Genomic DNA, 23,512 nt, shown 5'->3' on the forward strand with positions numbered 1-23,512 from the left:
TCCTATTTTGTGTTTCATGTTACCAAAGTATTTTGCAAATCTGTTAACTTTTTGGCCCTTTTAGAGCAGGTTGAGAGGTGGTATTATGCTATATTTCATTTTAATGTTATATATGGCAGAGAGAGGAAAAAATACCTGCCTTTGTTCCAAAGCGCCATACACAAACTGTATAAAATTATTATTTAAATATGTAAAGGTACTCCCTTTGCTTTGAGATTTATGAGTCTCTTGTTATAATGAGCTTGTCATATGTTGATGGCAAGACTGTATTTATTTCTCAGCTTTCTCTATGACAGATGCCAGTGCCAGACCCTGGCAGGTGCTAAGGCGAGTGTGAGACCAAGATTATTTCTCCATGTAGTGAGAAATGTCGAAATTCAACTCTATTTGAAGTAACCTAAAGAATCAATTTGTACGATGCAAGAACAGACATTAAATATTTATAAAAATTAATTCACGTGATTTATTCTAGGCACCTGAATAATGGGCTGAATGCCCATGTTGGAAGGAGATTTTTTTTGAAGAGCAATATATTGAATAAACCTCCAGTATTAGATCTTCCAAGTAGTGGAATGTAAAAAATTTAAAACAATTTGCAAGGCTGATTAGGAGGCAGCCACTGCAGCTCTCCTAGTTGAGCTTTGACATTTTTTTCAGTGTTTCATTTTATTGACATTTTTTTCCTCTTGGGAAGAATGTGTGATTTTTACTGGCTTGGCATGGGGTTCTGGTACCTCTTGCCAAAGACTCAAGAAAATTCGGGGTTTTTACCATGAGGGACGAAGACCAGATGTTTAGTTAAAATAACCCGTAGCTTTTACACAAATGTAGGAAATAGAAGTTGTACTAGAATTATTTTTAGCCTGTTTTGCTTTATATAAATGCAAGCAGCCATCTCAGATTACAACTTGAGTGGGATCACATGTAATTTAATATTTTTTATCTATTGGTATACGTGTGCATGTGTGTGCATGTGTGTGCATTTACATGCCACGGGGTATGTGTTAAGGTCAGAGGACAACTTAGAGGAGTTGGTTCTCGCCTTCTTCCTAGAGTTCTGGGGATCAAACTGAGTTACTCAGGCTAGGAAAATGAGCGCCTTTAACCGCTGACCTGTTTGCCAGTCCTTAATAAATGTTAGCGTCTACCTTTTCAACATTTTGTTTAATTTATTCTTGTGGTCTTTAGAAGTGCTCTGCTCTAAATGCAGAATGTTCCTTTAAAGCAGTAATTTGTTTTCATAAAAAGATGCGGCTTTGAATACTGTAGGAAAGACCCTTGCCTGAGCTGTAGGGTACCCTTTCTCACTGGCTTAGCCAGGCTGTCTCTGAGAAGCTTAAACCTACAGTGATACGAGCTGCAGAGGACGTTTGAAAGCACAACTGGCTTCCGGTCTCAAACACGGATACAAGGGCAAAAGAGTAGCTAATGTGAAGGGGCATCATGACTAACGCAGACTTCCTAGATGCTCTTTCATCTGGAAGGCTTGGGATTTCTCTTCCTAGTCTGGTCCTATTCTTCCTGTTCTTCCTTTGGTGGGGTAGGAGTTTCTGTAAAGGTCCCCAGCAGCCATGCTTCTCTAGGCTCTGTTGCTCAGAAGTGGATCTGGTGTTGGCCACTGTGGGTCCACACTGTGGGGAGCCGCCCTCACATTCGCCATTACAAGATGGCACTGACATCCTGTGTTCTAAGTAGTAAACAAATAATCTGCGCATGTGCCGGGGTAGTTCTCCACTCCATGTGCTCTGCCTTCCCCATGACGACAACTCGGCCAATGGGCTGCAGCCAATCAGGGAGCTACACGTCCTAGGCAGAGGATAATTCTCCTTAAAAGGGACGGGGTTTTGCCATTCTCTCGCTTGCTCCTGAAGAAGTAAGCAATAAAGCTTTTGCCGCAGAAGATTCCGGTTGTCCTGAGCGTGTTCTTTCCGGTGGGAACAAAAGCTCGGGATACCACACTCTGGAGTTTTGGCTCTCTTTTGTCTTCTGCCAGCATTTTGGTTTTGGTCATTGCACCTGACTCTCTACTCTGCCTATGAGAATCCTGTGGAAATCTCATGGCTCCTTCTGTCACTTGAGCCATAGTGACTAGACTTCAACAAGGAGGAAGGTTTTACTGATCCCATCTGTGTTACTTCCATAAGACGAGTTCATGATGTGCCAGGAGCCACAACAGGGCAGATCTGTTGGTTGAAAGTCAGGCAGTTCCATGATAAATAAATAAAATGACAATTCCAAACAAATAAACAAGCAAAAACCCAGAAAAATTCAATCAAAATGATTTTGGATGTGCATGTAGCACTTCTAAAGTGTACTGTGACTCTGGCATAAATTCAATTAAAAGTCCCCCCTCACCACCCCCCGACAATCCTCTGGATCTAGGCTGGATCCAGATTTTGTATTAACTGAGATTAGATGTATGAAATAAATGTCAATATAATCCTCATTAAATATACCTAATAGGTTTAGTTCCATACTGGGTTTTAAAGCTTACCCGGTTTTAAATTGGCAAGACTAAGAGAGTTGCTATTTCCCTCTTGAGAGGGTGTAATAGAAAGAAAAATAGACTGGAAAAGGTTTTAGTTCAGAGCGTATTTAGGTACACGGCCAGCTCTATGGAGTCTCTTACAAATCCAGATGTGACTGACTCAGAGCATCTTTAGAATGGTGGGCCTTGGCTGATGGACAGAGAGACAGAGACAGCTAGTGGTGCATGATCTGGGAGCATCCAAAGTGATGTAGATGCTAAGTGAACTATCCATCCACACTTCATCTTCCAACCTCATGACTTAGAGCAGTTGGAGTACTTCCTATGTCTTCATAGACTTCAGGTTGATTTGTTTATTCTTATCCCTCCATTATATCCTTCACATATAATTTATTCTGTTCCAGGACAGAGAGACTCAGGGAAGCCCTACTATGCAGCCCAGGTGTGACAGGGTGAGGAAAGACGGAGAGATATCACTGGAAGTTCATGTTGGAGCTTCTGGCTTGTTGAGCACTTTGCAATTCTTACAAACGCTTTGTGGTTAAAAGTTTCTTATTGGTACCGCTGAGGAATGAAGCTCTTCTTTTCCTGACAGTTTATCCATGTGTCCTGGATTACATTTTACAGAGATTTCAAGCAAAACCAAGAGTTTATTATAAAGACCCTGGGATGCCTTATGAATGGGACTGGGGACTGTAGAATACCTGGAGCCAAGGATTCAAATCACTCTCAGGTCTTTCTCTTAAATTCACATTTCTACCCTAACATCTGTCTACTTTCTAGATTTAAAAGAAAATATCTATCCATTTTTTTTTCAACATTTCATGAGTTTACATATTCACAGTTTTGGCTACCTCATTTCAAACTGCCTTAACTTTCTCAAGTCCAGATTCAAGACATGAAGGAAGGACTCTGATCTGCCCAGTGTAGATAAATTATCCAATTCTGAATGACCTTGTGTCTGGGTGGGGCTGTGAGAGAAGTGGGCTGGGTGGTACTGCCGTGCCGGGGAGGCAGTCTGACTGGACACAAGTTCGTCAGCTAGATGGCATAAAAGTAAAAGACAAATCTCTTCTCCCTGACTCCAATTCTCCAGTCAGAGAAAAACAATTTCTCCCCACTGTCTCTGTGACAACTGTGCCAGAGGCGGAAGTAAACAGTTGCTGGTGTCACATTCCTTTGTTTCACTATGTAGAGGTGCTGAGACAGTCCCTCCAGCCCAGCTGCTGGTAAAGGTAGATAGTGCTTTTTCTGGGCAATTTGGGTCTTTGTTTCAGCAAAGCAGGTGTTCTTGTGTGATATTTTTGTAGCTCACATGGGGCTTTGGTGGTAAAAACAAAACAAAAAAACAAGTTTTCGATTCTTCCTCCCCAAGGGTGGCAGAGGGCACAGTTCCCAGCTCTTTCTCCATATATCCATCACGAGCAGGGCCTGTAAGGCTCTCTCTCCCTCCTGGCAGGTGGAAATCCTGGCTCAGGCCGTCCTCTCTGGCATTTGGAGGCGCTCCTGTCTCCAGCATTATGCTCACACCAGATCCGCAGCACGGACCTGAGGATTTCAGGACCAGATGGTTTGATCCCTAAATGGTCTTAAACTCTTTTCAACCTGGGCCTCTTTCCAAAATGTTTTCCACCCTTGCCTTTGCGGTGGTGATGCTGGCTTTTCTCATTTCTGCCTATTGAGATGATTAAGGTCAAGTCATTTTATGAAGCAGTAATTTTGTGAAACCTTGCTTTATTTATTTATTTATTTTGAACAAGAGGGTTGCATTTTCTATGAAGTTGGCAGACTTGACAGTCTGTGCCCAGCGCTTGGGTAGACTTCCTCACAGACACAATCCAAAACATCCTGCCGTGTACAGTGAGCTGTGTGGAGATCACAAAGGAGATAGTAACAGTAACAGTCTTGTGTGTAATCCCACATATAAGCACATGTAGACCCTTTGGTAGTTAGCTTTATTGCTCTCTGTCAGTTTTTGACAGCATTTACCCTAAATAAGGAGTAGCAATAATGGTATAGTCTAGTTTAGTCCTACAAGCATATCTGTCTGCTCTAAAATATTTGCTTCCAGTGACAGAGAGTATTTTAGAAGTGTTCATTAGAACAATTTGATAACTGTGTATCCATTATTAATAACCCAAGACAGGGAATTACATGTTACGTGACTCATGTGACCAATAAGGAAGGCACCATTTCCATAATTATAAAGAATTCATATCACATCCATTTTACTATTCTATATCATTTGACCCATTTATGGCTCATTTTGAAAGAGTGAGATTTAAAAATTTATAAAGTTTTTTTGAATGAAAAATCTGTCAGGTGATATCTCCCTGAGTGTCTACCCGTCATTGCTCCACCAGGCTCTTTTGACCACTTTGAAGAAATTGGCAGAGAAAGTTTGGGGGTGCTCTGAGGCAGGCAGACCTCCCTCAGGAGGGAACCTGAGCAGAGGGTGCACATTTTGCTTCTGGGGTGAAGCTGATGTGAGCCGGCCACATTCTGGAGTGGGACAGAGCTGTGAGGTGGGGAGGGGGCAGCCACACAGAGCCCACCTGCTGTCTGCCCAGTGGCCCCGTCAGCTTCTCCATGACCCATATGGAGAGGGCATTAGCACATGCTTAGCATGGCTGGCTGCATCCTCAGCCCAGTAAGATCCTGGTCCATGTGGGTTATTGGCTGTGTTGCTGCTGCTGCTGCTACTGTGATCATGCCCACAATCTTTTAGAGATAATGAATGTGGCCATGGGTGGCTAGAGGAAGAGTCAGGTTGCACGCCGGCGGCAAGGCTGGTGGAGTCTGTGCCAGAGAGGAAACGGCTGAGTGATTTCTGACCTAGTCTTTTCTCATGCCCAAATCTCAGATGTGTTGAATTTGGAGAGGCACAGATTATTTTCTTTGCATCCGAGAACCTGGGCAACAGTGTTGTTTGTGCGTGGCAGTCAGTACCCGCCGGCATGACCTCTGTCTGCTTTGATTGCATGGCATCACTGCCTCTTTCTCCTCTGGGCATGCCTGGGACAGCAGTTGCTAGAGTGATTTTGATGAAATCTGACATTTGTAGACTGTGGCCACCGACCAAAGAATCTGAGCTATGGAATCCAACACTTTACGAGCTACAAAATAAAAGCTGGCCAGCATTTATTGCTTGTTCGAGCAGCTTGAGCCAAGTTTCCTAAGCCTGCAGAGTCGACTCCTTAGTGCTGCTAATTTTACTATCGGCAAACAAAGGGGAAAGGGGGAGATGATATCGAACAGCTGAACAACGGCGTTGGTGAGGGTAGTACAACATGGTAATCTGAAGGAAGGATGAGTGGTTTTTCTCTTTCTTCAATTAAAAAATATGGAGAAAAGGTAGAATGTAGAAAAAGTTCTAAGCAGGGACTCTTCCTTGGCAGTGATTTACACGTTAAGGTAGCCACTAGGCCGTGTTAGAAATTCTCTAGGGACATGTCCCGAATGATGGATAGAACTTTAATATTAATAGAGGATTCATCATGATAATGTAAGTCATAGATCTAAAGATCCCATCATCGATTGACTAGCTCTTCTCCAGCCTATTATACAGGTAGCACATGTTTTAAATAGTACCATGTAATAGTTCTGAAGTCTCCCTTTGTCTGTAAGGCTGGCGTTCTGCTCACAGCAACAGTGATGAGCTGACTCATTTGTCTCTCTCTGCTGTCTAGGCTTTCTGCATTTCCCTCCCTTTTATTAATATTTAGTGATTCTCAAAATATGCTCAAATAGTACCTTTTGACAATTATAAAAGAAGTTTTACTCAGCATCGAATAATTTATATTCATGAAGTGGGTGTGAGGAGAAGAATTGGTTATTAATTTATTGGTTGTTCTACAAAGAAGGTAATAGTTTCCAAGTTCCCACTTGGTATAATAATTTACTATTTAATCAGCAGCTGCATGCAAGTGTATGTCTCCCTTATCTTAGTCTGAGTTTTCTGGCCTTGGAAACTTGGACAGAAACAGAGTGGTTGCATAGTAACCCTTTTGGAAAGTTAACATTGGTATGAGCAAACACAACGCAGCAAGGTGTGTCTATTACTTTCTTACAGAGAGGCCACAACATACATTAATGAAGATTGCGATCTTCATTATCTAAGTCTAAAACACACATGAACATAGGTCCATAAATGCAGACCATCCTCCTGCCCAAGAGCCAGACAGCAGGTATATACTCAGGAAAGTAGACCTTCCCATCAATTGCTTCCTAATGTGTTATAGTCCTCTTGGCTAGGCTATTCTATATATTATTCAATTCCATGTCTCTGTCAGGCAGTATCTACCACAAACTTTAGGTGCACCAGTTCATGTATTTCATTTGCATGAATTACGTGAGACTTAAGGGTCCTGTTATAAAGAAAGCTGTTTGTCAAGGAGGCCCCAGAGGTACCCAGAGAAGTGCAAGCATTGGGTTACTTTTAGCCACCCACCATAACTAAATGAAAAAGGCCCACCTTCTGAAAACACCATACACATAAGCTGTAGGACATAGAGAAGTCAGTCTGGAACTGACCTGGACACTCCCTGTTTTGGGAGATTGAACTCAGGTTATTAATTTGGTGGCAAGGGCTTTACACACTGAGTCACTTTGTCACTTTTTATTTGGAGGGGGAGAGAGTAAATCTTTGTTTATATTCGGATCATGAAATTATCTATCTATCTATCTATCTATCTATCTATCTATCTATCTATCTATATACATATATATATATATAAACATAACACTCCCTGCTAAGTAAATGAAGGAAGGCATGAGAGAATGAGTGGGTCTGGACCTTAGGCAGAAAGGTTATCTTTGCAGTGTGTGTTGATATGTAATGAATGAACCCTTTCAAGTTAAGCACTTTTTCCTTCAGAGTGACTAATTTCCATGGAGTCGATTGAGTTGAGATTGACTCAATGTCAAATGGCTAATCATTTACTGTGACACAAGTTCGAGGTTGGCTGTTATTCAGTCTATTTCCTCTTGTACAAGCATGAGTAGAGAGAGAGTGTGTGTGTGCACATGCGCATGCACAGGCGCGCAAGATTCTAGCAGCCATTCATAACATAGACATTTTTCTTATCTATATTCACTAACCAGCCCATAATTCTGAACATACCCTGTCTCCAACATCTGTGAGTGAGAACCTGGAATTTATAAGCCTTTCTACCTTTCGTTAAAAACCTGGCACTGTAGAACTATGGGCTTGACTGTATTATGCTTTTAGCTCCTTAGTTTATAATTCTTTTTTTTTCCCTGATGGATTGTAGGTTAGGTTAGGGCTTTTACTATGTTTGGGCATTGGTTCTTTTCTTGCATCCTCTTTTCTTTCTCTCCCCCTTTCTAGCCCATTTCCTTCTTTAATCGGTAAGACTTCTATAAGATGTACTAGAATAAAGGCAACATTGCTGCTGGCCTGTTGTACTCCTGGTGTATGCTCACAGAATGACTGGTGTTAACAAGGGACCATTATTTTATGCATTTGGGGGGTGTAAATATGGGATCATGTAAGAGGCAGGCCACCATGGAGGTTGGCTAGAAAGCTATATTAACAGCATTTTTTTCTGCATTGCCCTGTTCTTTAATGAAGGCTCCCAACCTCACCACCAAGTAAAGAATATGTTAATATGCTCAAGAACCATGCAGTCCCTGGTGGTAAATTGAGTGGGGCCGAACTATTTCTTTTCATGGTGTTGGAATTTGAAGAGATGCCAGATTAGAAATCAGTCAGAAAGCTTGCTGCAGGCTTGGGGGCAGGAACACCCATTATTCCCCCTTCCTTCCCTGCTTGGTTATTAAGTAATGAAAATGAATATTACAGCCCAGTGACACTATGATTACTCCTGCATCAGAAGGTCTAAAACAGAAAGCAGGCCAATGATAACAGTACCTGGAAGGGTGAGTGCGTACACTGTGATGGGAAAAGCACTGAAATTGAGTAACAGAGATGTGTGCCTTCTAGTTCCTGGCTCCCATGCAATCTTTGGAAAGTCAGGGAGCCCATACTTTCTTCATGCAAAACCATTTGAGACTGCAGGACAATCCCTAAGGGTTTCCTGCCTCCAACCCTCCATATCAGGGACAAGACAAGAATCTGAGGGAGATGGAGAAAAGAATAAAGGAAATATGTATGGCCATGATTGATTAAAGTGCCCCAACTCAGGTGCCCCCGAGCTTCTGCTTCCTTAAGTCTGTGGCACAATTGACTGGATCTAGAAGTTTCTGTTCCTCGTCGTGGGTAGAAGTCAATATTTGGCTAATAGCAAAAAGAACTGACATACTTAAGTCTGCCATGGAGCCAGAAGATTGGAGCCATACAGTTCTGGCATTCGCTGGGAAGCTTCACCCCAGGAAACCAAGCACAGCATGGAGCATCAGACTTTCATCTGTAGATGGGCTAATTCTGTCAGAGCACGATAGAATTGTTGGCTTAGCACCTAGTGGTTCCTGGGAGTCAAAACGGAGCAGAGCTCCCAAGTCTCAAAAAGCCAAGAGGGTGAGAAGGAGTTTCCCATTCTCAAACAGCCCTGATGTTTGAGTTCCAAAAGTGTTCCAGAAACAGAGCATGTGGACTTGGACCCTTGACCACCAGAGTTTTCCCTGTCGCCCATCTCAGGGTAAGCTTGGGGACAGTCAGCTGTGGAATGTCAGCCGAGCAGCAGCTTTCTCAGGGCCTCACATCACTGTACCATTCCCCAGAAAGCAGTTCTGGGAGGCCATTCTTATTTTTACAGATGGCGTATCTGAGAAAGGGATTATTTAGTGATTGGAGCATTTTTTGTTTTATGTGCCTCTGAAGGCAAGATATGTTTTGTCTTCGATCAAGTCTTAAAACAATATTTGTCCTGGCATCTTCCCAATTTTCTTTCCACATGGAAACTCTGACGTTTTTAAGGCTAGTCATGAACTCATTCCTAGGTATGCACATTATATGGAGATCTTAGGAAAACTTTGAAGGAGAAGGAATAGAGAATGATACTTCTTTTATGCACCAGACGTTGCGATCCATTCTGCTGCTGGGCTTTTCTTGATTAGCAAGATGGAACAGAATATGTTAGTTATGTTGCTTTGAAATGGACAGAATATTGGAAACAGTATGGAAGACGAGGACTTGAAAAGAATGTTCTCATGACAGCATTGTGAATGCAGGGCTATCTTAGAGGTAAGTGAAGTACCAACAAGAATTTTGGATTAGGTGCAGTCTTCAATTATGCATTTGGTTTGGGGTAATAAAAGACATGATTTTCAATAATGTTTGGAATTTAAATATCCTACCTCCCCCCCTTCAGGAGCACACTTCCCAATGCAAGAGTCCCATTCTTGTCCATTAAAAATTAAATGCTTTTACAGTGAATTATTAAAAGTGCTAGGTTGGCTGCAAATCATCAAAGGTACCATAAACCATTATGCAAGCAAGCAAGCAAGCGAGAAGTCTGATTAAATCTAAGCCATCAGAGCCGTATACATCCCTCAATATCCATTGCTTTTGAAACTACAAAAGCAACTATAAAATGCTACATTAAGTTACTTTAAAAACTCTTCCAGGGTTTTTAAAATTCAACAGTGTCTTGCCTTTTCAATTAAGTACAAACTAAGAACCTTCTACCACCAAAGCTCTGGCATACCATTTCTGAGGAGTCGTTCCCACTCTTGCTAAATCTGCAGCGAAATTAACCTCATTTTTCCAAATGATATTGCAAACCTAATGGAACCAAGGCCTGCATGTAGAATTTGCTGGGAATCAGGTTATGAAGTCCTGTTCTTTCCCCAGATGTCTACTATCATTTGATCACAATGAGAAACATATGATATGTTTTTCAAAACCATGTTGAAATGTTAGAAGCAGTTAAGTATGCCTAAAGAATAAAAAGATAATCTATCATTTTGGTTCAAATAAGATGGTGCTATTATTTGGATCCGATTCAAGTGTGTCCCCAAGAATGCATGTGTTGGAACCATGGTACCCTATGTTGTGACACTGGGAAGTGGCAAAAATTTTATGAGGAAGGCCTTTGTGCAAGATAACTGGGTGGTGGTGGCTCTGCCCTCGGGTGGAGTTAGTGCTGTTCTTCTGGGACCCTGGTTAGTTCTCATAAGGGAGCAAGACTTGGTGCTTCTCGTCCTCCAGGTTCTGTTACCATGTGATGCCTCTTGCTTATTACGATACTTCCTCCCATCATTGTATACTATGAGTCCCTCACCAGAGACTGAACAGATGGGATTGCTCAGTTGTGGATTTTTCTCTCTGGCAGCTAAATAAATATTTTAAATACATATATTATCCAGGCCTAGGCATTTGTTATTGCAATGGAAAACGGATTGGTGAACTATATGAAATATAAAATTTCTATCACAGTGCCTGGCACAGACGCAATACTAAGTGAGCACCTCTCTTGCTGACTCCATCTTTTAAATGAATAAATACAACAGTTAATGAAAAAGGAGGCCATGGATTTGAAAAAGAGAAAGGAGGAGCATATGGGAATGTTTGAAGGGGATAGGGTAGAGGAGAATTCGTATAATTCCGATTTCATAAAATAAAAGAAAATAATTGAAATATAAGGTAAAATCAAATTGAGACTATGAAATTTGGCTAGTAAGGATGTGGTGATAGTGAAAATGTGGCTTTCTGGTAGAGGAAGGGCTAGCTTCACAGAGACAAAAAAACTCCCTGAGATCTGAGCGCCAATGGCCATGCCCAGGTAGCGGAGGAGGGGTATATGTGTGGAAGACAGGGAAAAAGGAAGATTTCCCATTGTCTTCTTTGTTAACAAATGAGTTGAGTTGAATTCAGTTAAGGGCTGAGGGTACCAACGAGTAGAGCTAAGCAAACCAGCACAGTGGGTCTTGGCCAACATTCATTCTCTGATGTCAGAAGGCAGAAGGAAGGATCTTATGAGGACAAAGGCAAGTATCTATGGCCCCAGCTGATAGGTGACGTATCTGTGGCTCTTGAGAGAGAAGGTACAATCAATGTTAGCCATGGAGACTTGGATATGCATCTAGAGCTTTACAAGAACCAAGAGCATCATTGGAGATGAGATGAACACATTGAAGCCATCTATGGGCAGGCAGGATGGTGCTCAGAAAGAAAAGCCACTCAGAAGCCTCACCTAACAGGGCACGGGTAGTGAACCACAAACTTGGGCGTGGCCACAACTCAATTTGTGTCTTGAGAGCCTGGGTGCTTTGCTTGAAGACAGGGTCTTGAGGGGTCTGAAAAACAGCTCAGTAGAACTACAGCATGGTTGATCTTATAGAGAGGTAGAGAAAAGGAGAGCCTGTGCCTTGTCCTTGCTGGACACCTCGAGGCATGGGAGAGAAGAAGAACTGACTTCCCTCAGACACTTATGGTGGTGAGGGTCAACTGCCAAAGTGTCAGAACCTAGAGGCACTCGGAAGGCAGTCTTTTTGGGCATGCCAGTGGGGATTATCTTCATTCACTGATGTGGCAAGAGAGCCACCTGAATTGTGGGCTGGACCATTCTGTGGGCAGGACATCCTGGGCTGCACTGATGGAGAAAGGGAGCTGAGAAGTAGCTTGTGCTGATCTCTGTTTCCTGATTGTGGATGCTATGAGATGAGCTCCTACTGCCTCAACTTCCCTACCTGTGCCTTGGACCTTGAGCCGAAATAAACTCCTTGGGTTGTGTTTGTCAGGGTATTTGAGTAGATCATCAGAAAGGAGAGGAAGGCAGTGCTACCATCTAGGGGAGGGCTTGGAAGGTAAGATCAAAGGTTACACATTAACTCTTCTTCGTGCCATGCGCCCCCACCCCCAGCCCCACATACTTTCTTTTGCTAGCATCTGACCTCTCTTCTTCCAAATGGGAAGCAGCAGGGACTGGAGACTTGATGTAGAGCCTAACTCAGTTAGTCTGTAGTGATTGAATTTAAAACAAATCACTGATTTGGACGCAGTTGGGAATAGGGAAGGCTTGACTGAGGAGACTTCTGGGTCAGTTGTTACAACGTTGTTGAGGTTTCTGTGACTCAGTGCATGACCCATAATGTTATAGGCGTCTGCTGTGAATGCCTGCAGATAAGTAGTTGGAGGGGGTTTTCCCATTCAGGACCATCAAACACCCTCTCTGAGGCAGGCCCAACAGAAACACAGGCAAAGCCAGAGGGAAAGGGCAGCTTGAATTAAGGGCATAGTGACTGCCAGTTCATCATGCAGAATGACCTTTTCCTGGTCCACACATGTTTTATAAGGGAGCTTGGTCACTTCACATGGCTGTCCCAAAAGAGAGTTTGTCTTGGCCTCCCCTGGAGGATGAAAAAGACAAAGAGTGAACCGAATCATGTGGACCTTTTGGAAATTTAAGGTTTACTCTGGCTATTAGTGGGCATAAAATGTTCTTCTCCCATTAGCGAAGCCAGGTCAGATGGGCTATACATCTTCCAGAGGGGGCATCCTGGGAACAAGGGTCCTGGGGCATGATTGACTCTGAACTGTTCTGACAAGCACACCCCCCAGCACAGCAACTTTACTCTGATGTGCAGATTCAGTCTCTTCTCTTGCTGGTGCATAAGCTGTGCCAGATAGAAAATCAGCAGAGACTGAACGTGTGATTAAAGAGATAGTTGTTTGAAAACAAAACCTAAGGAATGGTGCTCCAAGTCAAGTTCAGCCAGTCTCACTCTGGACTAACAGGGCCCTTTCAGGCCATGTGTTTGCCTGTGAGTAGAATAGACATTGAATTGCCTCCAGCTTAGTAAAGGGGCAGGTACATGGGGACATTACCCATGTGACAACTGGCAATGATACTGGAGACCAGAGGAGCAGCTTAAAGCCTTTTGCCTATATCATTATGGTCTGCAGACTGACCTGTGGTTGTGGAAGAGGGAGTAATATCTCCGTCCTAATTCCCAGAACCATGACTACATTGTTTTACATGGTAAAAGGAAATTTGCAGATTTGGTTAAGGATATTAATATGGGCAGGGGCTCCTGGCTTAGCGGGGCAGTTCTGGCACAACCCCAGTGTCTATGCAAGCAGAAAACAGGAGATGAGAACAAGGCTGTGCGGGTGGAAATAGAAGCCAAAGGAGAAAGAAGAGGCTTGGAGGGTGCAGAAAGAGGTCATATGTTTGTGTGTGTATGTGTGTGTTTGTGTTTGTGTGTGTTTGTGTGTGTGTGTGTGCACACATGTGCATCAACCTCAGCTTTTTATCTGGGTTTTGGAGGTTTGAACTCAGGTCTTCATTCTTGTACGTAAAGCGCCACTGAGAAGAATTTAGAAGAATATCATAGTGGAAGCCTAGGTTGCCTTGCAGTAGAAATATTTGTATTAAAGAGTGCCTGTGATAGTTGTGAAAGAATTGCTAAACCTCTATGATTTAAGAAAATTCCTCAAGCATCATACATAGACAGCTGCTAAAAGCATATATTCTAGAATCACGTCCGATGAGAATGCAGAAGACAGTAAGGAGAACATGACTGGAAGGCAGAAGAGACACAAACAGTAGAAGACAGTTTAGCAATGAAGGCAGAGTTGAGGGCACAATCTTATTTCTTCCTGCTGCTAATAATATGGTGTGAAAGGAAGCAGACCTATTGACGGAAGAACTATTTAGAAGAAGAATTAGGCCTTGAGGAGTTGGGAAATCCATATTTCAAAAAGACACTAAAGTTCTGTTTATTGTCTAGAAAGTATGCCTAAAGACAAACCATGGGTGTGTCTGGATTACTTTTTGTTATTGGTTTGGAAAGACATAAAAACTGGAGTATGTAATCAAACACAAACACACACACACATACACGCATACATATACACATACATAAACATATACATATACCACACATACACACACACATACACAGAGAGAGAGAGAGAGAGAGAGAGAGAGAGAGAGAGAGAGAGAGAGAGATCTATGATGAGATTAGATGAGACCCAGGGATCCCTTAAGCCACATATGCAGAAACCAGGAATAGAGGTAGGGGAACTATCGGTAAAGGACCCTCTTGTCTTGTGATGGATCTCTATGAGACACACAGGCAGCCTGCAGGGGTTCTGAGAATGTTGTAAGAGTATAAACGTTGTCAGCTTGGACCCAAAGGAAGAGATAAGAATCAAGGAACAACATTCACAGTCTAGCAAGACTACTCATTCCCATACATGACACACGTCAAGGGACAGAAAGAATGCTTTTAGAGGCCATATCTGACCCAGTGACATCACTGCCATGGATTCTGAAATTGCTTAGGAGCAACCTCTCTTTCCATCTCTCATTTTCTTTCTATAAGATATTTTTGTACACAGAGAGGAAAATAAGTAACTGCCGCGGAGAAGCCTTGCTCCTTAATGAAAGGATCGGCTGCCATTACCTGTGAGGAGCAATGGGGGCTGTTTGCTGCCCAGTGGTGGGATAATGAGAGGGACTCACCGCTTCTGTGGGATTTCTGTAAAGAAAAGAAAATCTCTTGAATCCAACCTTGAGGAAACATGAGACAAAGATAAATTGGGAGATAAACTACAAAATAATTGGCCTGTGTGTTTCTAGTTGTTAAGGCCATGAAAGACTGCGGCATCCTGAGATATTTACCAAGATAAAGATAAGAAAAGGAAATACGTGAGTTTGGGTTCAATTTCTTTTCTCTTTCCCTCCTTCCCTCCTTTCCCCATTTCTCCCCCTCCTTTTCCTTCCCCTCTCTCTTTCCCTCCCTCCCTTCCTGCCCCTCTCTGTCCCTCCCTCCCTCCCTCCCTTCCTCCCTCCCTCCCTCCCTCCCTCCCTCCCTTCCTTCTCTCTCTTTCTTTCGAGGACCTTATGAGGTTCAAGCTGCCCTCAAACTCGCTATGTACTAGAGAATGACCTTGGGCTGCTGATCCCCGCTGCCTCCAATTCCCAAGTGTTGGGATTGCAAGTGTACACCGCTACGCCTGGTCAACTTTTAAACAATAGCAGTGTTTTTCTCTCTTAAGGCAGCTGCCCAATGTCTTGCTTACTGCCCTTCATATATGGAGCTATAAGTGGGTTTCTATTGAGTGGATGAGGCAAGTTAAATATCTGGGTTTAGGGAGCAGGATAGGGGAAAGATGAATGAAACTTTCATTACCTAGTTCAAAAAACAAAGCCAAACTTAGGGCTCTGCCAAGTTTGACTAAGGCATTTGATGAAAAGCTTTACTATAGAAAGAATGAACTAATTCAGACAAATAATCAAATGTGACACTCTGTAGTTCACCTCCAAAGATACAATCGCCAGAGTGTCGCCAGTGATCTCACTTTTGTTTTCTGCAGCAATCAGTGTGAGAAGATAGAAAACAGCTGAACTCTTGAAGGTTTATAAAGCAGAAACAAGGTCCAGGTTGTGGGGGTAGTTTTGAAGCATCTGCAAGATCTGCTTAAATAAACCTGATTTCCTACCTGCCTGGAGGGATCTAAGTAGAAAGGTCCAGAGATTTTGTTCTCTTGAAGACACACCCTTTCCTACCTATGGAAGAAGTTTCCAACTGCTCTGAGCCAGCCCAAGTAGGTGGACTCCTGTCTAAGGCTCCCGGAGACAACAAGATGCACAATAGACCAAGCACACTAGTAAGCTACCAAATGTTCTCAGGCTTGTTCTGCACATTCAAATACACATGGCTGCTGCTGCTGCTGCTGCTGCTGCTGCTGCTGCTGCTGCTGCTGCTGCTGCTGCATCTTATTTGATAGCAGACCCAGCCCTTAGCTTTCCTCCACTGGCTTGGGATAAAGAACACATGCACTGTATTTCAACTAGCATTTTCTAGAATTCAAGAGTTTTCTAAGACTAAGAACCAATAAAATCCAGCTATACCACTTTCAGGTGTATACCCAAAGGGCACTTCGTCCTACCACAAAGACACTTGCTCAGCCATGGTCACTGCTGCTCTATTTATAAAAGCCAGAAATTGGGAACAACTTAGATTTCCCTCAACAGAAGAATGGATAAAGAAAATGTGGTACATGTATACACTGGGGTATTACCCAGCCATTAAAAAATGACTTCATAAAAATTACAGGCGAATGGATGGATCTAGAAAAACTTCTGAGCTTCCCAGATCCAGGAAGACAAATATGCTCAGTGCCTTGTTCAGCTATCATCAGGGAAGCTTCCTCCTGCAGCAGATGGGAACACATACAGAGAACCACAGCCAGATGTTACAGGGGCAGAGAAAGGGGGAGGGAGAGGGAGAGGGAGAGGGAGAGGGAAATAGAAAGAGACACACACACAGAGATGGAGCGAGATGGAGAGAGATGGAGAGAGAGATACAGAGAGACAGAGACATACCTTGGCATATTCAGCTGGGATGGCTCTATCAAATCCCTCTCATTAGTGCTCAGGGAACCCCATGGAAGAGAAAAGGGAAGCATGTAAGAACCAGAGGGGATGGAGGACACCATGAAAACAAGGCCCTCTGAATTAACGTGAACGTAGCTCCTACAGGCTCACAGAGACTAAAGCGGTGTGCACAGGGCCTGCACAGGTCTTCACGGAGCCCTCTGCATATATATAACAGTTTCTGGTTTAGGTTTGTACGGGATCTCAGTGTATGAAAGAGTCAGTCTCTGATTCCCGTGCTTTATCTTAGGCTCTTTTCCTTCTGGTTGTCTTGTCTAACCTTGTTAGAAGAGTTTTGTTTCATCCTATTTTTATTTTATTATTATCTCCTAGAAGTCTGTTCTTTTTTTTTTTTTTTTCTAATGAGGGGCAGTAAGGGATCAGATCCAGAAGGAGGTGGGGAAGAAGTAGGAGGAGTAGAGGGAAGAGAAGCCATAGTTAGGATGCGTTATGTTGAGAAAATATTTTTAATAAAAGAAAAAATAGTATGCCCTGAATTCACACACAAGGGCTAACTGTTGGATCTCTTGCCATGTTCTGAGGTAACCAAATGGCTAAGAATTGAGCTAAATACAGAATACTTAGAAAAGCTACTTGAGTATATTGCCACATGACCTGTAGGGTTTCCTGTCCTTTTGTCTGGAGGAACTGGTCATGACTTTGACAGTCCACTCTCATCTTTCTAACCCCTCTCATTATCCATGCTAGAATCTGGCTTAGTGTGATGCCGACTGGATTGCAGTGCCACCACCTCATGAATGGCACTGCTAGCTGCATCTTCTAGGCAGGCAGATGACAAGATGGCAGAGACACAGCAATAGCACTGGACTGCACAGATAAGGGCCAGGAAACACAGGCTGTAAGCTTTGCTCAGAGAGCATCTAGGCATCTTGTGTCATCCCTAGTGGATGCTTTTAATCTCAAAATAGACACCTGGGAAAAACTACCCAGAGGGAGATATGAACTTAGGAAAAAAGATCCAGAGAACTTCAAGGGATAGGAGCAGGCAAAGTGGAACTATCTTAAGGACCAGGAATAAGTATATATGTATATGTATATATAGATATAGATATTGATATATTATATATCAATCAATCATACATACTCAGGGCATCTTAAAGCTCATTTGGTTTCCTGTTTGGTGTCCTGTACTGAGGTCTCAGATCTGGTCTCATCTCTGCCACACAAAAGTCTCTTGTTCTCAGAGCTGTTGCCTTTCTGTAAAACACTGGGATGGGATGCCCTAGATGACCACATAAGTATATGTGGTCTGGTTAGTGTGAGCATTTTAGTCAGGATTTCTATTGCTCAGATCAAGTAACACAACCAAAACAACTTGTGGAGGAAAGGGCTTATTTTACTTTATAGCTTATAAGTCTATCACTGGCAGGGGTGGGGCATGGGAGCCATAGCAAGAACTCAGGGCAGGAACCAGAGCAGAAGCCATGGAGGAACACTGCTGACTGGTTTGCTCCTCATGGCTTGATCAGCTTGCCCACCAGCCCAAGAGTGGCACCGCCCATAGGGAGCTGTGCTTTCCCACATCACTATCAAAAAAAAAAAAAAAAAAAAAAAAAAAAAGGCAGACTCATCTGCAGGCCAAGCTGGTAGGGACATTTTCTGAACTACAATTTCCTGTTCCCAAATGGTTCCAGCTTGTGTCCAGTTGACAAAAAGAAAACAAAACAAAGCAAAACAACCCAACCCCCTAAGACCCAATAATAACAACCACCACCACTACCACCACCATCACCACAACAAAACCAAAACCAACTAGCCAGCACACTGTTCATTTTCTGTTGTGAAGTAGGAGAACATGCAGGATGAGACATAGGCAGGACCTTCTCTGCCAGCCCTGAACACCTTCAGTCGTCCAAGGACAACTTTGGGGACGAATGTGGGACTATTAAATCATTTCAGAAATAAAATTGTATAGAACTTGACCTCCTAGTAATAACAAGATGGTTGGATCTGACTGGGATTATTAAGAAGGCTGAGTGTCCTCATCTCAGTGGTCCTAGAACATGGTCCTTACCTCAGCCCCAAATGTAGAAAGACCCATTTTGGTCCCTCGGTGTGGATCAGCAAGTACATTAAACTGATTAACGGTTAACTAAGCTATAGTAAATCCCCAGGAAAAGCAGGCATAGAGGAGATACATTTTGTTGTGCTGGAGAGCAGAGGGAAAGATATGATGTTCTCAGGGCTCACAAGGGCAAGATGAGCCATGCTGGACAGTTCAGGAGGGCCCAGGGGCAGCATGGGGGCACTGCCACGCCCTCGGGAGCATGGGTTTTGGGGTTTTAGTGCAATAAGCACAATGGCAGAAAACATCTAGCTCTTCTTTGATTCTGTGTAAGGCAGGCACAGCAAAGAAGAGCCAGAAGCACCAGAAGGGAGGCCCTCATCTGTGGGATGGATAAGAATGGCTCCAAGTATAGACCACACATTCTAACTCCTAGATCTTGCCTGCAGTATTCTGACCGTCCATCTGTATTGCAGCCTGAATTCTGCATTTTCAAAGCATGCTATGCTGGGTGATTCTACTGCAGGCAATTTGTGGATGACATTTTCACTTATTTACTTTTCTTTATTTTTATTGTTTTGTGTGCATTTGGTATAGGCCTATATGCACCTGTGTGTGCTCATCATATATAAATCCGTGGAGGCCAGAGGTCAAAGTTGGGTAGCTGTCTCAGTTACTCTCCACCTTAGTTTCTGAGGCAGTGTCTCTCACCAAACCTCACTGTTTGTTTTGACTAGGGTGGCTGGCTAGTGAACCCCTGTCTGCTGAATTTCATCCCGCAGTACTGGAGTTACAGTTTATGTGAGGTATACGGCGATCAGAGCTCGGGTCCTAATGCTTCCAGCTCTGATGCATTGTATGTCGAATGATATCCCACCTTTCCGTGTGAAAGGTGAGCACTCACCATTCGATGCATTGTTTCGGTAGTGTTTAGTTCCTCCCTACCACTGGCTATTTTGCACTTCATGTATTATTGCCCCTGGGAATGAGACAGGCTGCCCGATCTGGAAGCAACGAATACTTGGCATTCCTGCCTGCTGCTGCAGAAGTGGGTTTCCCCACTGCAGATCTCTATAACCTTTGGGTTGAGAAAGCCATAAGAACCCCCCTTCGGCATTTCCCCAAAGAAACACTGTTCAAATAACTTACAACACGAGGCAGATTGTGTGGTACTTAAGGTCTTCTTGGTGTGTGTGGAAGAGACCTGAAGGTCTAGGATATCCAGGAATGAGCGGAAAGCCACATTTCCAATATATCCATTAGAGAATGACAAGAGCTGGCAAAACTTGAGTTATGGGGTCGTAACTCCACGTCACGATTCTGGCAGTAGCATAAGGCACTTGAACCCTTCCTTGGTAGTTTATGAAAACGTCACCCTCTCTATCCTCACCCCACCTTCTGCCATAGAAGATTAATAGCTCCCATAAATTACAATCATATTAAAATATATGTATTATATCTCAATATGAGCTTTTCATATAGGTATGAAAATGCCCTTGACTTAAACCCCCTGAGTGGCGTGTCTTGCTTTTTATGCTAATGCAAATTAATTCCAGAGAAGATGTTAGTTTTATAAAAATAAAAAGGCCCTGTAGATGGGGCAAAGCTTTACAAAAGGTCACAGCGGACCTTGAGCCTGGCTACTCCGGGCTAGGAAACAATCAAAAACAGGCACGAGAAACAAGCATATGGAAACCAAACCAAACACAGATACACAAAAACAGGAGAAAGATGGCTATTTGGGAACAGACAGGAAAGAACTGAGGCTAAAGTAGAGCAGGCTGTCATGGCTGTGCTGGGGGGGGGGGGGAGGGTCCTGAATGCCTGAGTCACTTGGTATTAGGTGTTAAGATCAATACTGGAAAACTTGAATGTTCAGGAAAGCTGGATCATGACTTGAAAATGGCCCACGTTTGATATTTGAAGGGATAAACTACTGAAGCGTTCTGCGTAGAAGAAGAAGATGAAAATAATACCCAGCAGGGAAATAGGTGTTTAGGAGCCTCTAGGGCAGGGGTTCTCAACCTGTGTGTCGTGACCCCTCAAGAGTTGAAAGAGCCCATCACAGGGGCTACCTAAGTCTTCAGAGAACCTGCCTTGTCTTTCTGCTTCCCAGGTTCTGTAGAGCTGCACCCATGTCCAGATTTCTGCCACCACTCAAACCTGTTCTGTCCATATCGTACTTCAGGGACTGAACCAAGGCCAGCAGCACTTAAGGATCGGGACTCAGGACCATCTACAAAGATGTATGCTGAGTACTTCAGGGACTGAGCCAAGGCCAGCAGCACTTAAGGATCGGGACTCAGGACTCACCATCTACAAAGATGTATGCTGAGTCTTTGTCCTTTAGCTCATTCCTCATGATCTGGATTTGAAAAACAGAATTGAGAATCTTTCCCAGAAAGAGCAGCTACATCAGTTTGAACCATCACAGCCGCCAAATTGCACTTAGGAAGACAAAGGTGGTGGGAGAGCAGATGCAAGGGAGGGAGGGAAGACAAACAGGAGGAGAAGAAAAGGATGGAGTGGGACAGAGGACAAGACCAGCAGTGCAAACCTGGTCAAGCTTCTGGTGGGCCGTCGGAGCAGTCCCTCACTACTTCCACCAGGGGGCAGACTCTACTCACCAAAACAGCCCCAACCGGTCAGACGCTGCAGGGAACACTGAGGATTTAGAATAACTGTTCTCCTTCATTCCTGCTGGCCTCTTCTATCCATCAGGTCCTTTTGATACTGTCTCATCCCTGGGAATAGGACTAGGTGGAGTCAAGGGGAAAACCAAAACCAAAACCTGACTTTGCTCAAATTTATAGAGTTTCATACAACATAGAATATAGAATTACAGCCTTGCCTTACTGTTCTAAATGCAGATGCTTTACCTCTGTACTGCAAGGCTATTGCATACACACATCATAGTCACATTGTTCTTCTAGGAGTTTCTGAATGGTGGAGAACATTTTTCTAGTGTCGTCTCAGGTCTTTTCTGCTTTTGTTTCTGTTGCGCTTTTAATACAAGGTGAGAGAGTGCATGAAGGTGTGTGTGTGTGTGTGTGTGTGTGTGTGTGTGTGTGTTCAAAGAATTCATAAGCTCTCAGCTTCTGTGTTAGAGGAATATTGTTATTTGGAGAGTAGTTGAAAATAGCCAAATTACCGTAGATTGTTCTATGGTGCTTAAAATGTAATCTCCGCAAGTGCCTCGTTCTCGTTGCTTCTGAGCACAAGATGACTGACTTGGTAAAAAGGGAAAGTCTGAACTGGGATGCTAAAGGGGATCTATTTCTTTCATCCTCCAAGTCGTTAAATATTATTATTACTGAGAAGAACGTTCCGGTGCCCACGCTGTTTTCTTTCTGGTAGAATTTGTCCTATTTTTGAACGCAATAGAAACAGCTGCCTTGAGAGCACGTGTGCCTTTTAGACTAGAATACTAGTGAATGAAGGTGGCCTCTCCGAAAGGTGAAAACACCCAACGAGAAGCCAATAGGGTCTCTGAGATAAAGATCACAGCCCAAGACGAAAAGGGATGCGGAACGAGACGACGAGCTGAGGGAAACGCAGATTTACTCTTCCAAAACTAGACAAGCAAACATGGGCACAGCAAAGCTATTGAGCAATGGATAGATATTAGACTCCATTAGCCTTGGGCTTTGCAGTGAGCTGTAGGTACCAAGAAAAGTCGGTTTATGTTGAGTAACCTTGGACAATAGCTTTATTCACACTGCTTAGTTTGGTAACAGGGGAAGACATGGAGTGAAGCTGCTGCTCTGTAGAAGGGTCATGGGGCCTATCAACCCCTGCCTTTAAGTATAACGAGCCAAGCATTACCTCCGTTTAAGACATCTCACATAACTTTTATGATGCACCATTGGACTAATTTAGCCCTCAGTCTCCTTAATGCCTGTGATGTATTGTGGTGACTCAGAGATGATTATTTCCGGGTGTGGGACTTTCTCCTGGTCCATCTCATAAGCTGCATGCCGATGTCATGAAGCTATTGTACAGAAAGAAGGAAGGAAGGAAGGGAGAGAGGGAAGGAGGGAGCGGGAGAGGGAGGAAGAGAGGAGGGAGGGAGGGGGAAAGAAAAGAAGGGAGAAAGGAAGAAAGGAAGAAAGAAAGAGGAAGAAAGAGAGAGAAAAAGGAAGAAAGAAAGAAGAAAGAAAGAAAAAGAAAAGAAAGACAGGCCTTCAAAACCCTGGTTCCTTCAGAGCAGGAGGACGGACTATAAAGAATGATTTACTATTCGTCTCTGCCTTGCAGCCGTGGAAACTTGGAAGAAGATCAAACATCCTCTCCAATTGGGCCACCACCTTTCCGTGTATGACAGTGTTTTTAAATGAAATCTCTGTCAGTCTTTGTCAGGCCCGTTCATTTGTACCTTACAGAAACTGTGTTTCAGAAGAGTCTGGAACCCAGACGGAGACGGCTTTGGGATGAAGAAATATGCGGGGCATCTGGAGTTTTCTCTCATAGTTGGTGTGATCTCTTCTCTGAAAATCATAGGCTTTGACCCAAACTGTGATTTTCCCTCTCAGTTAATAGGTATTAGGAGAGAAAGTCAGATAGTCACAGAGGGGCTGACAAAACTCCCCAAGTCTAAATTTGCAGGGAAAGCAGCACCAAGCCTTCTTCGGCTTTCTCTTATTTGACTCTATCCCCTGAGAGACTTTAGGGTTTAGTACTCAATTTTAT

At 43.4% G+C, this 23,512-nt stretch overlaps 1 long non-coding RNA gene across 1 annotated transcript; it reads right to left on the reverse strand.

Moving 5' to 3' along the window:
* Positions 1–1,932: 1,932 nt before the first annotated feature.
* Gm38808 lies at positions 1,933–21,564 on the reverse strand. Its single transcript, XR_869066.2, has 3 exons — positions 21,451–21,564; positions 14,822–14,896; positions 1,933–2,183 (listed from the first exon to the last, which is right to left on the reverse strand). It is a non-coding gene; the product is annotated as a predicted gene, 38808 (long non-coding RNA).
* Between the last annotated feature and the right edge of the window lie 1,948 nt (positions 21,565–23,512).

The sequence above is a fragment of the Mus musculus genome, chromosome 6 (genome assembly GCF_000001635.26).
Source record: "Mus musculus strain C57BL/6J chromosome 6, GRCm38.p6 C57BL/6J".
Lineage (NCBI taxonomy): Eukaryota > Metazoa > Chordata > Mammalia > Rodentia > Muridae > Mus > Mus musculus.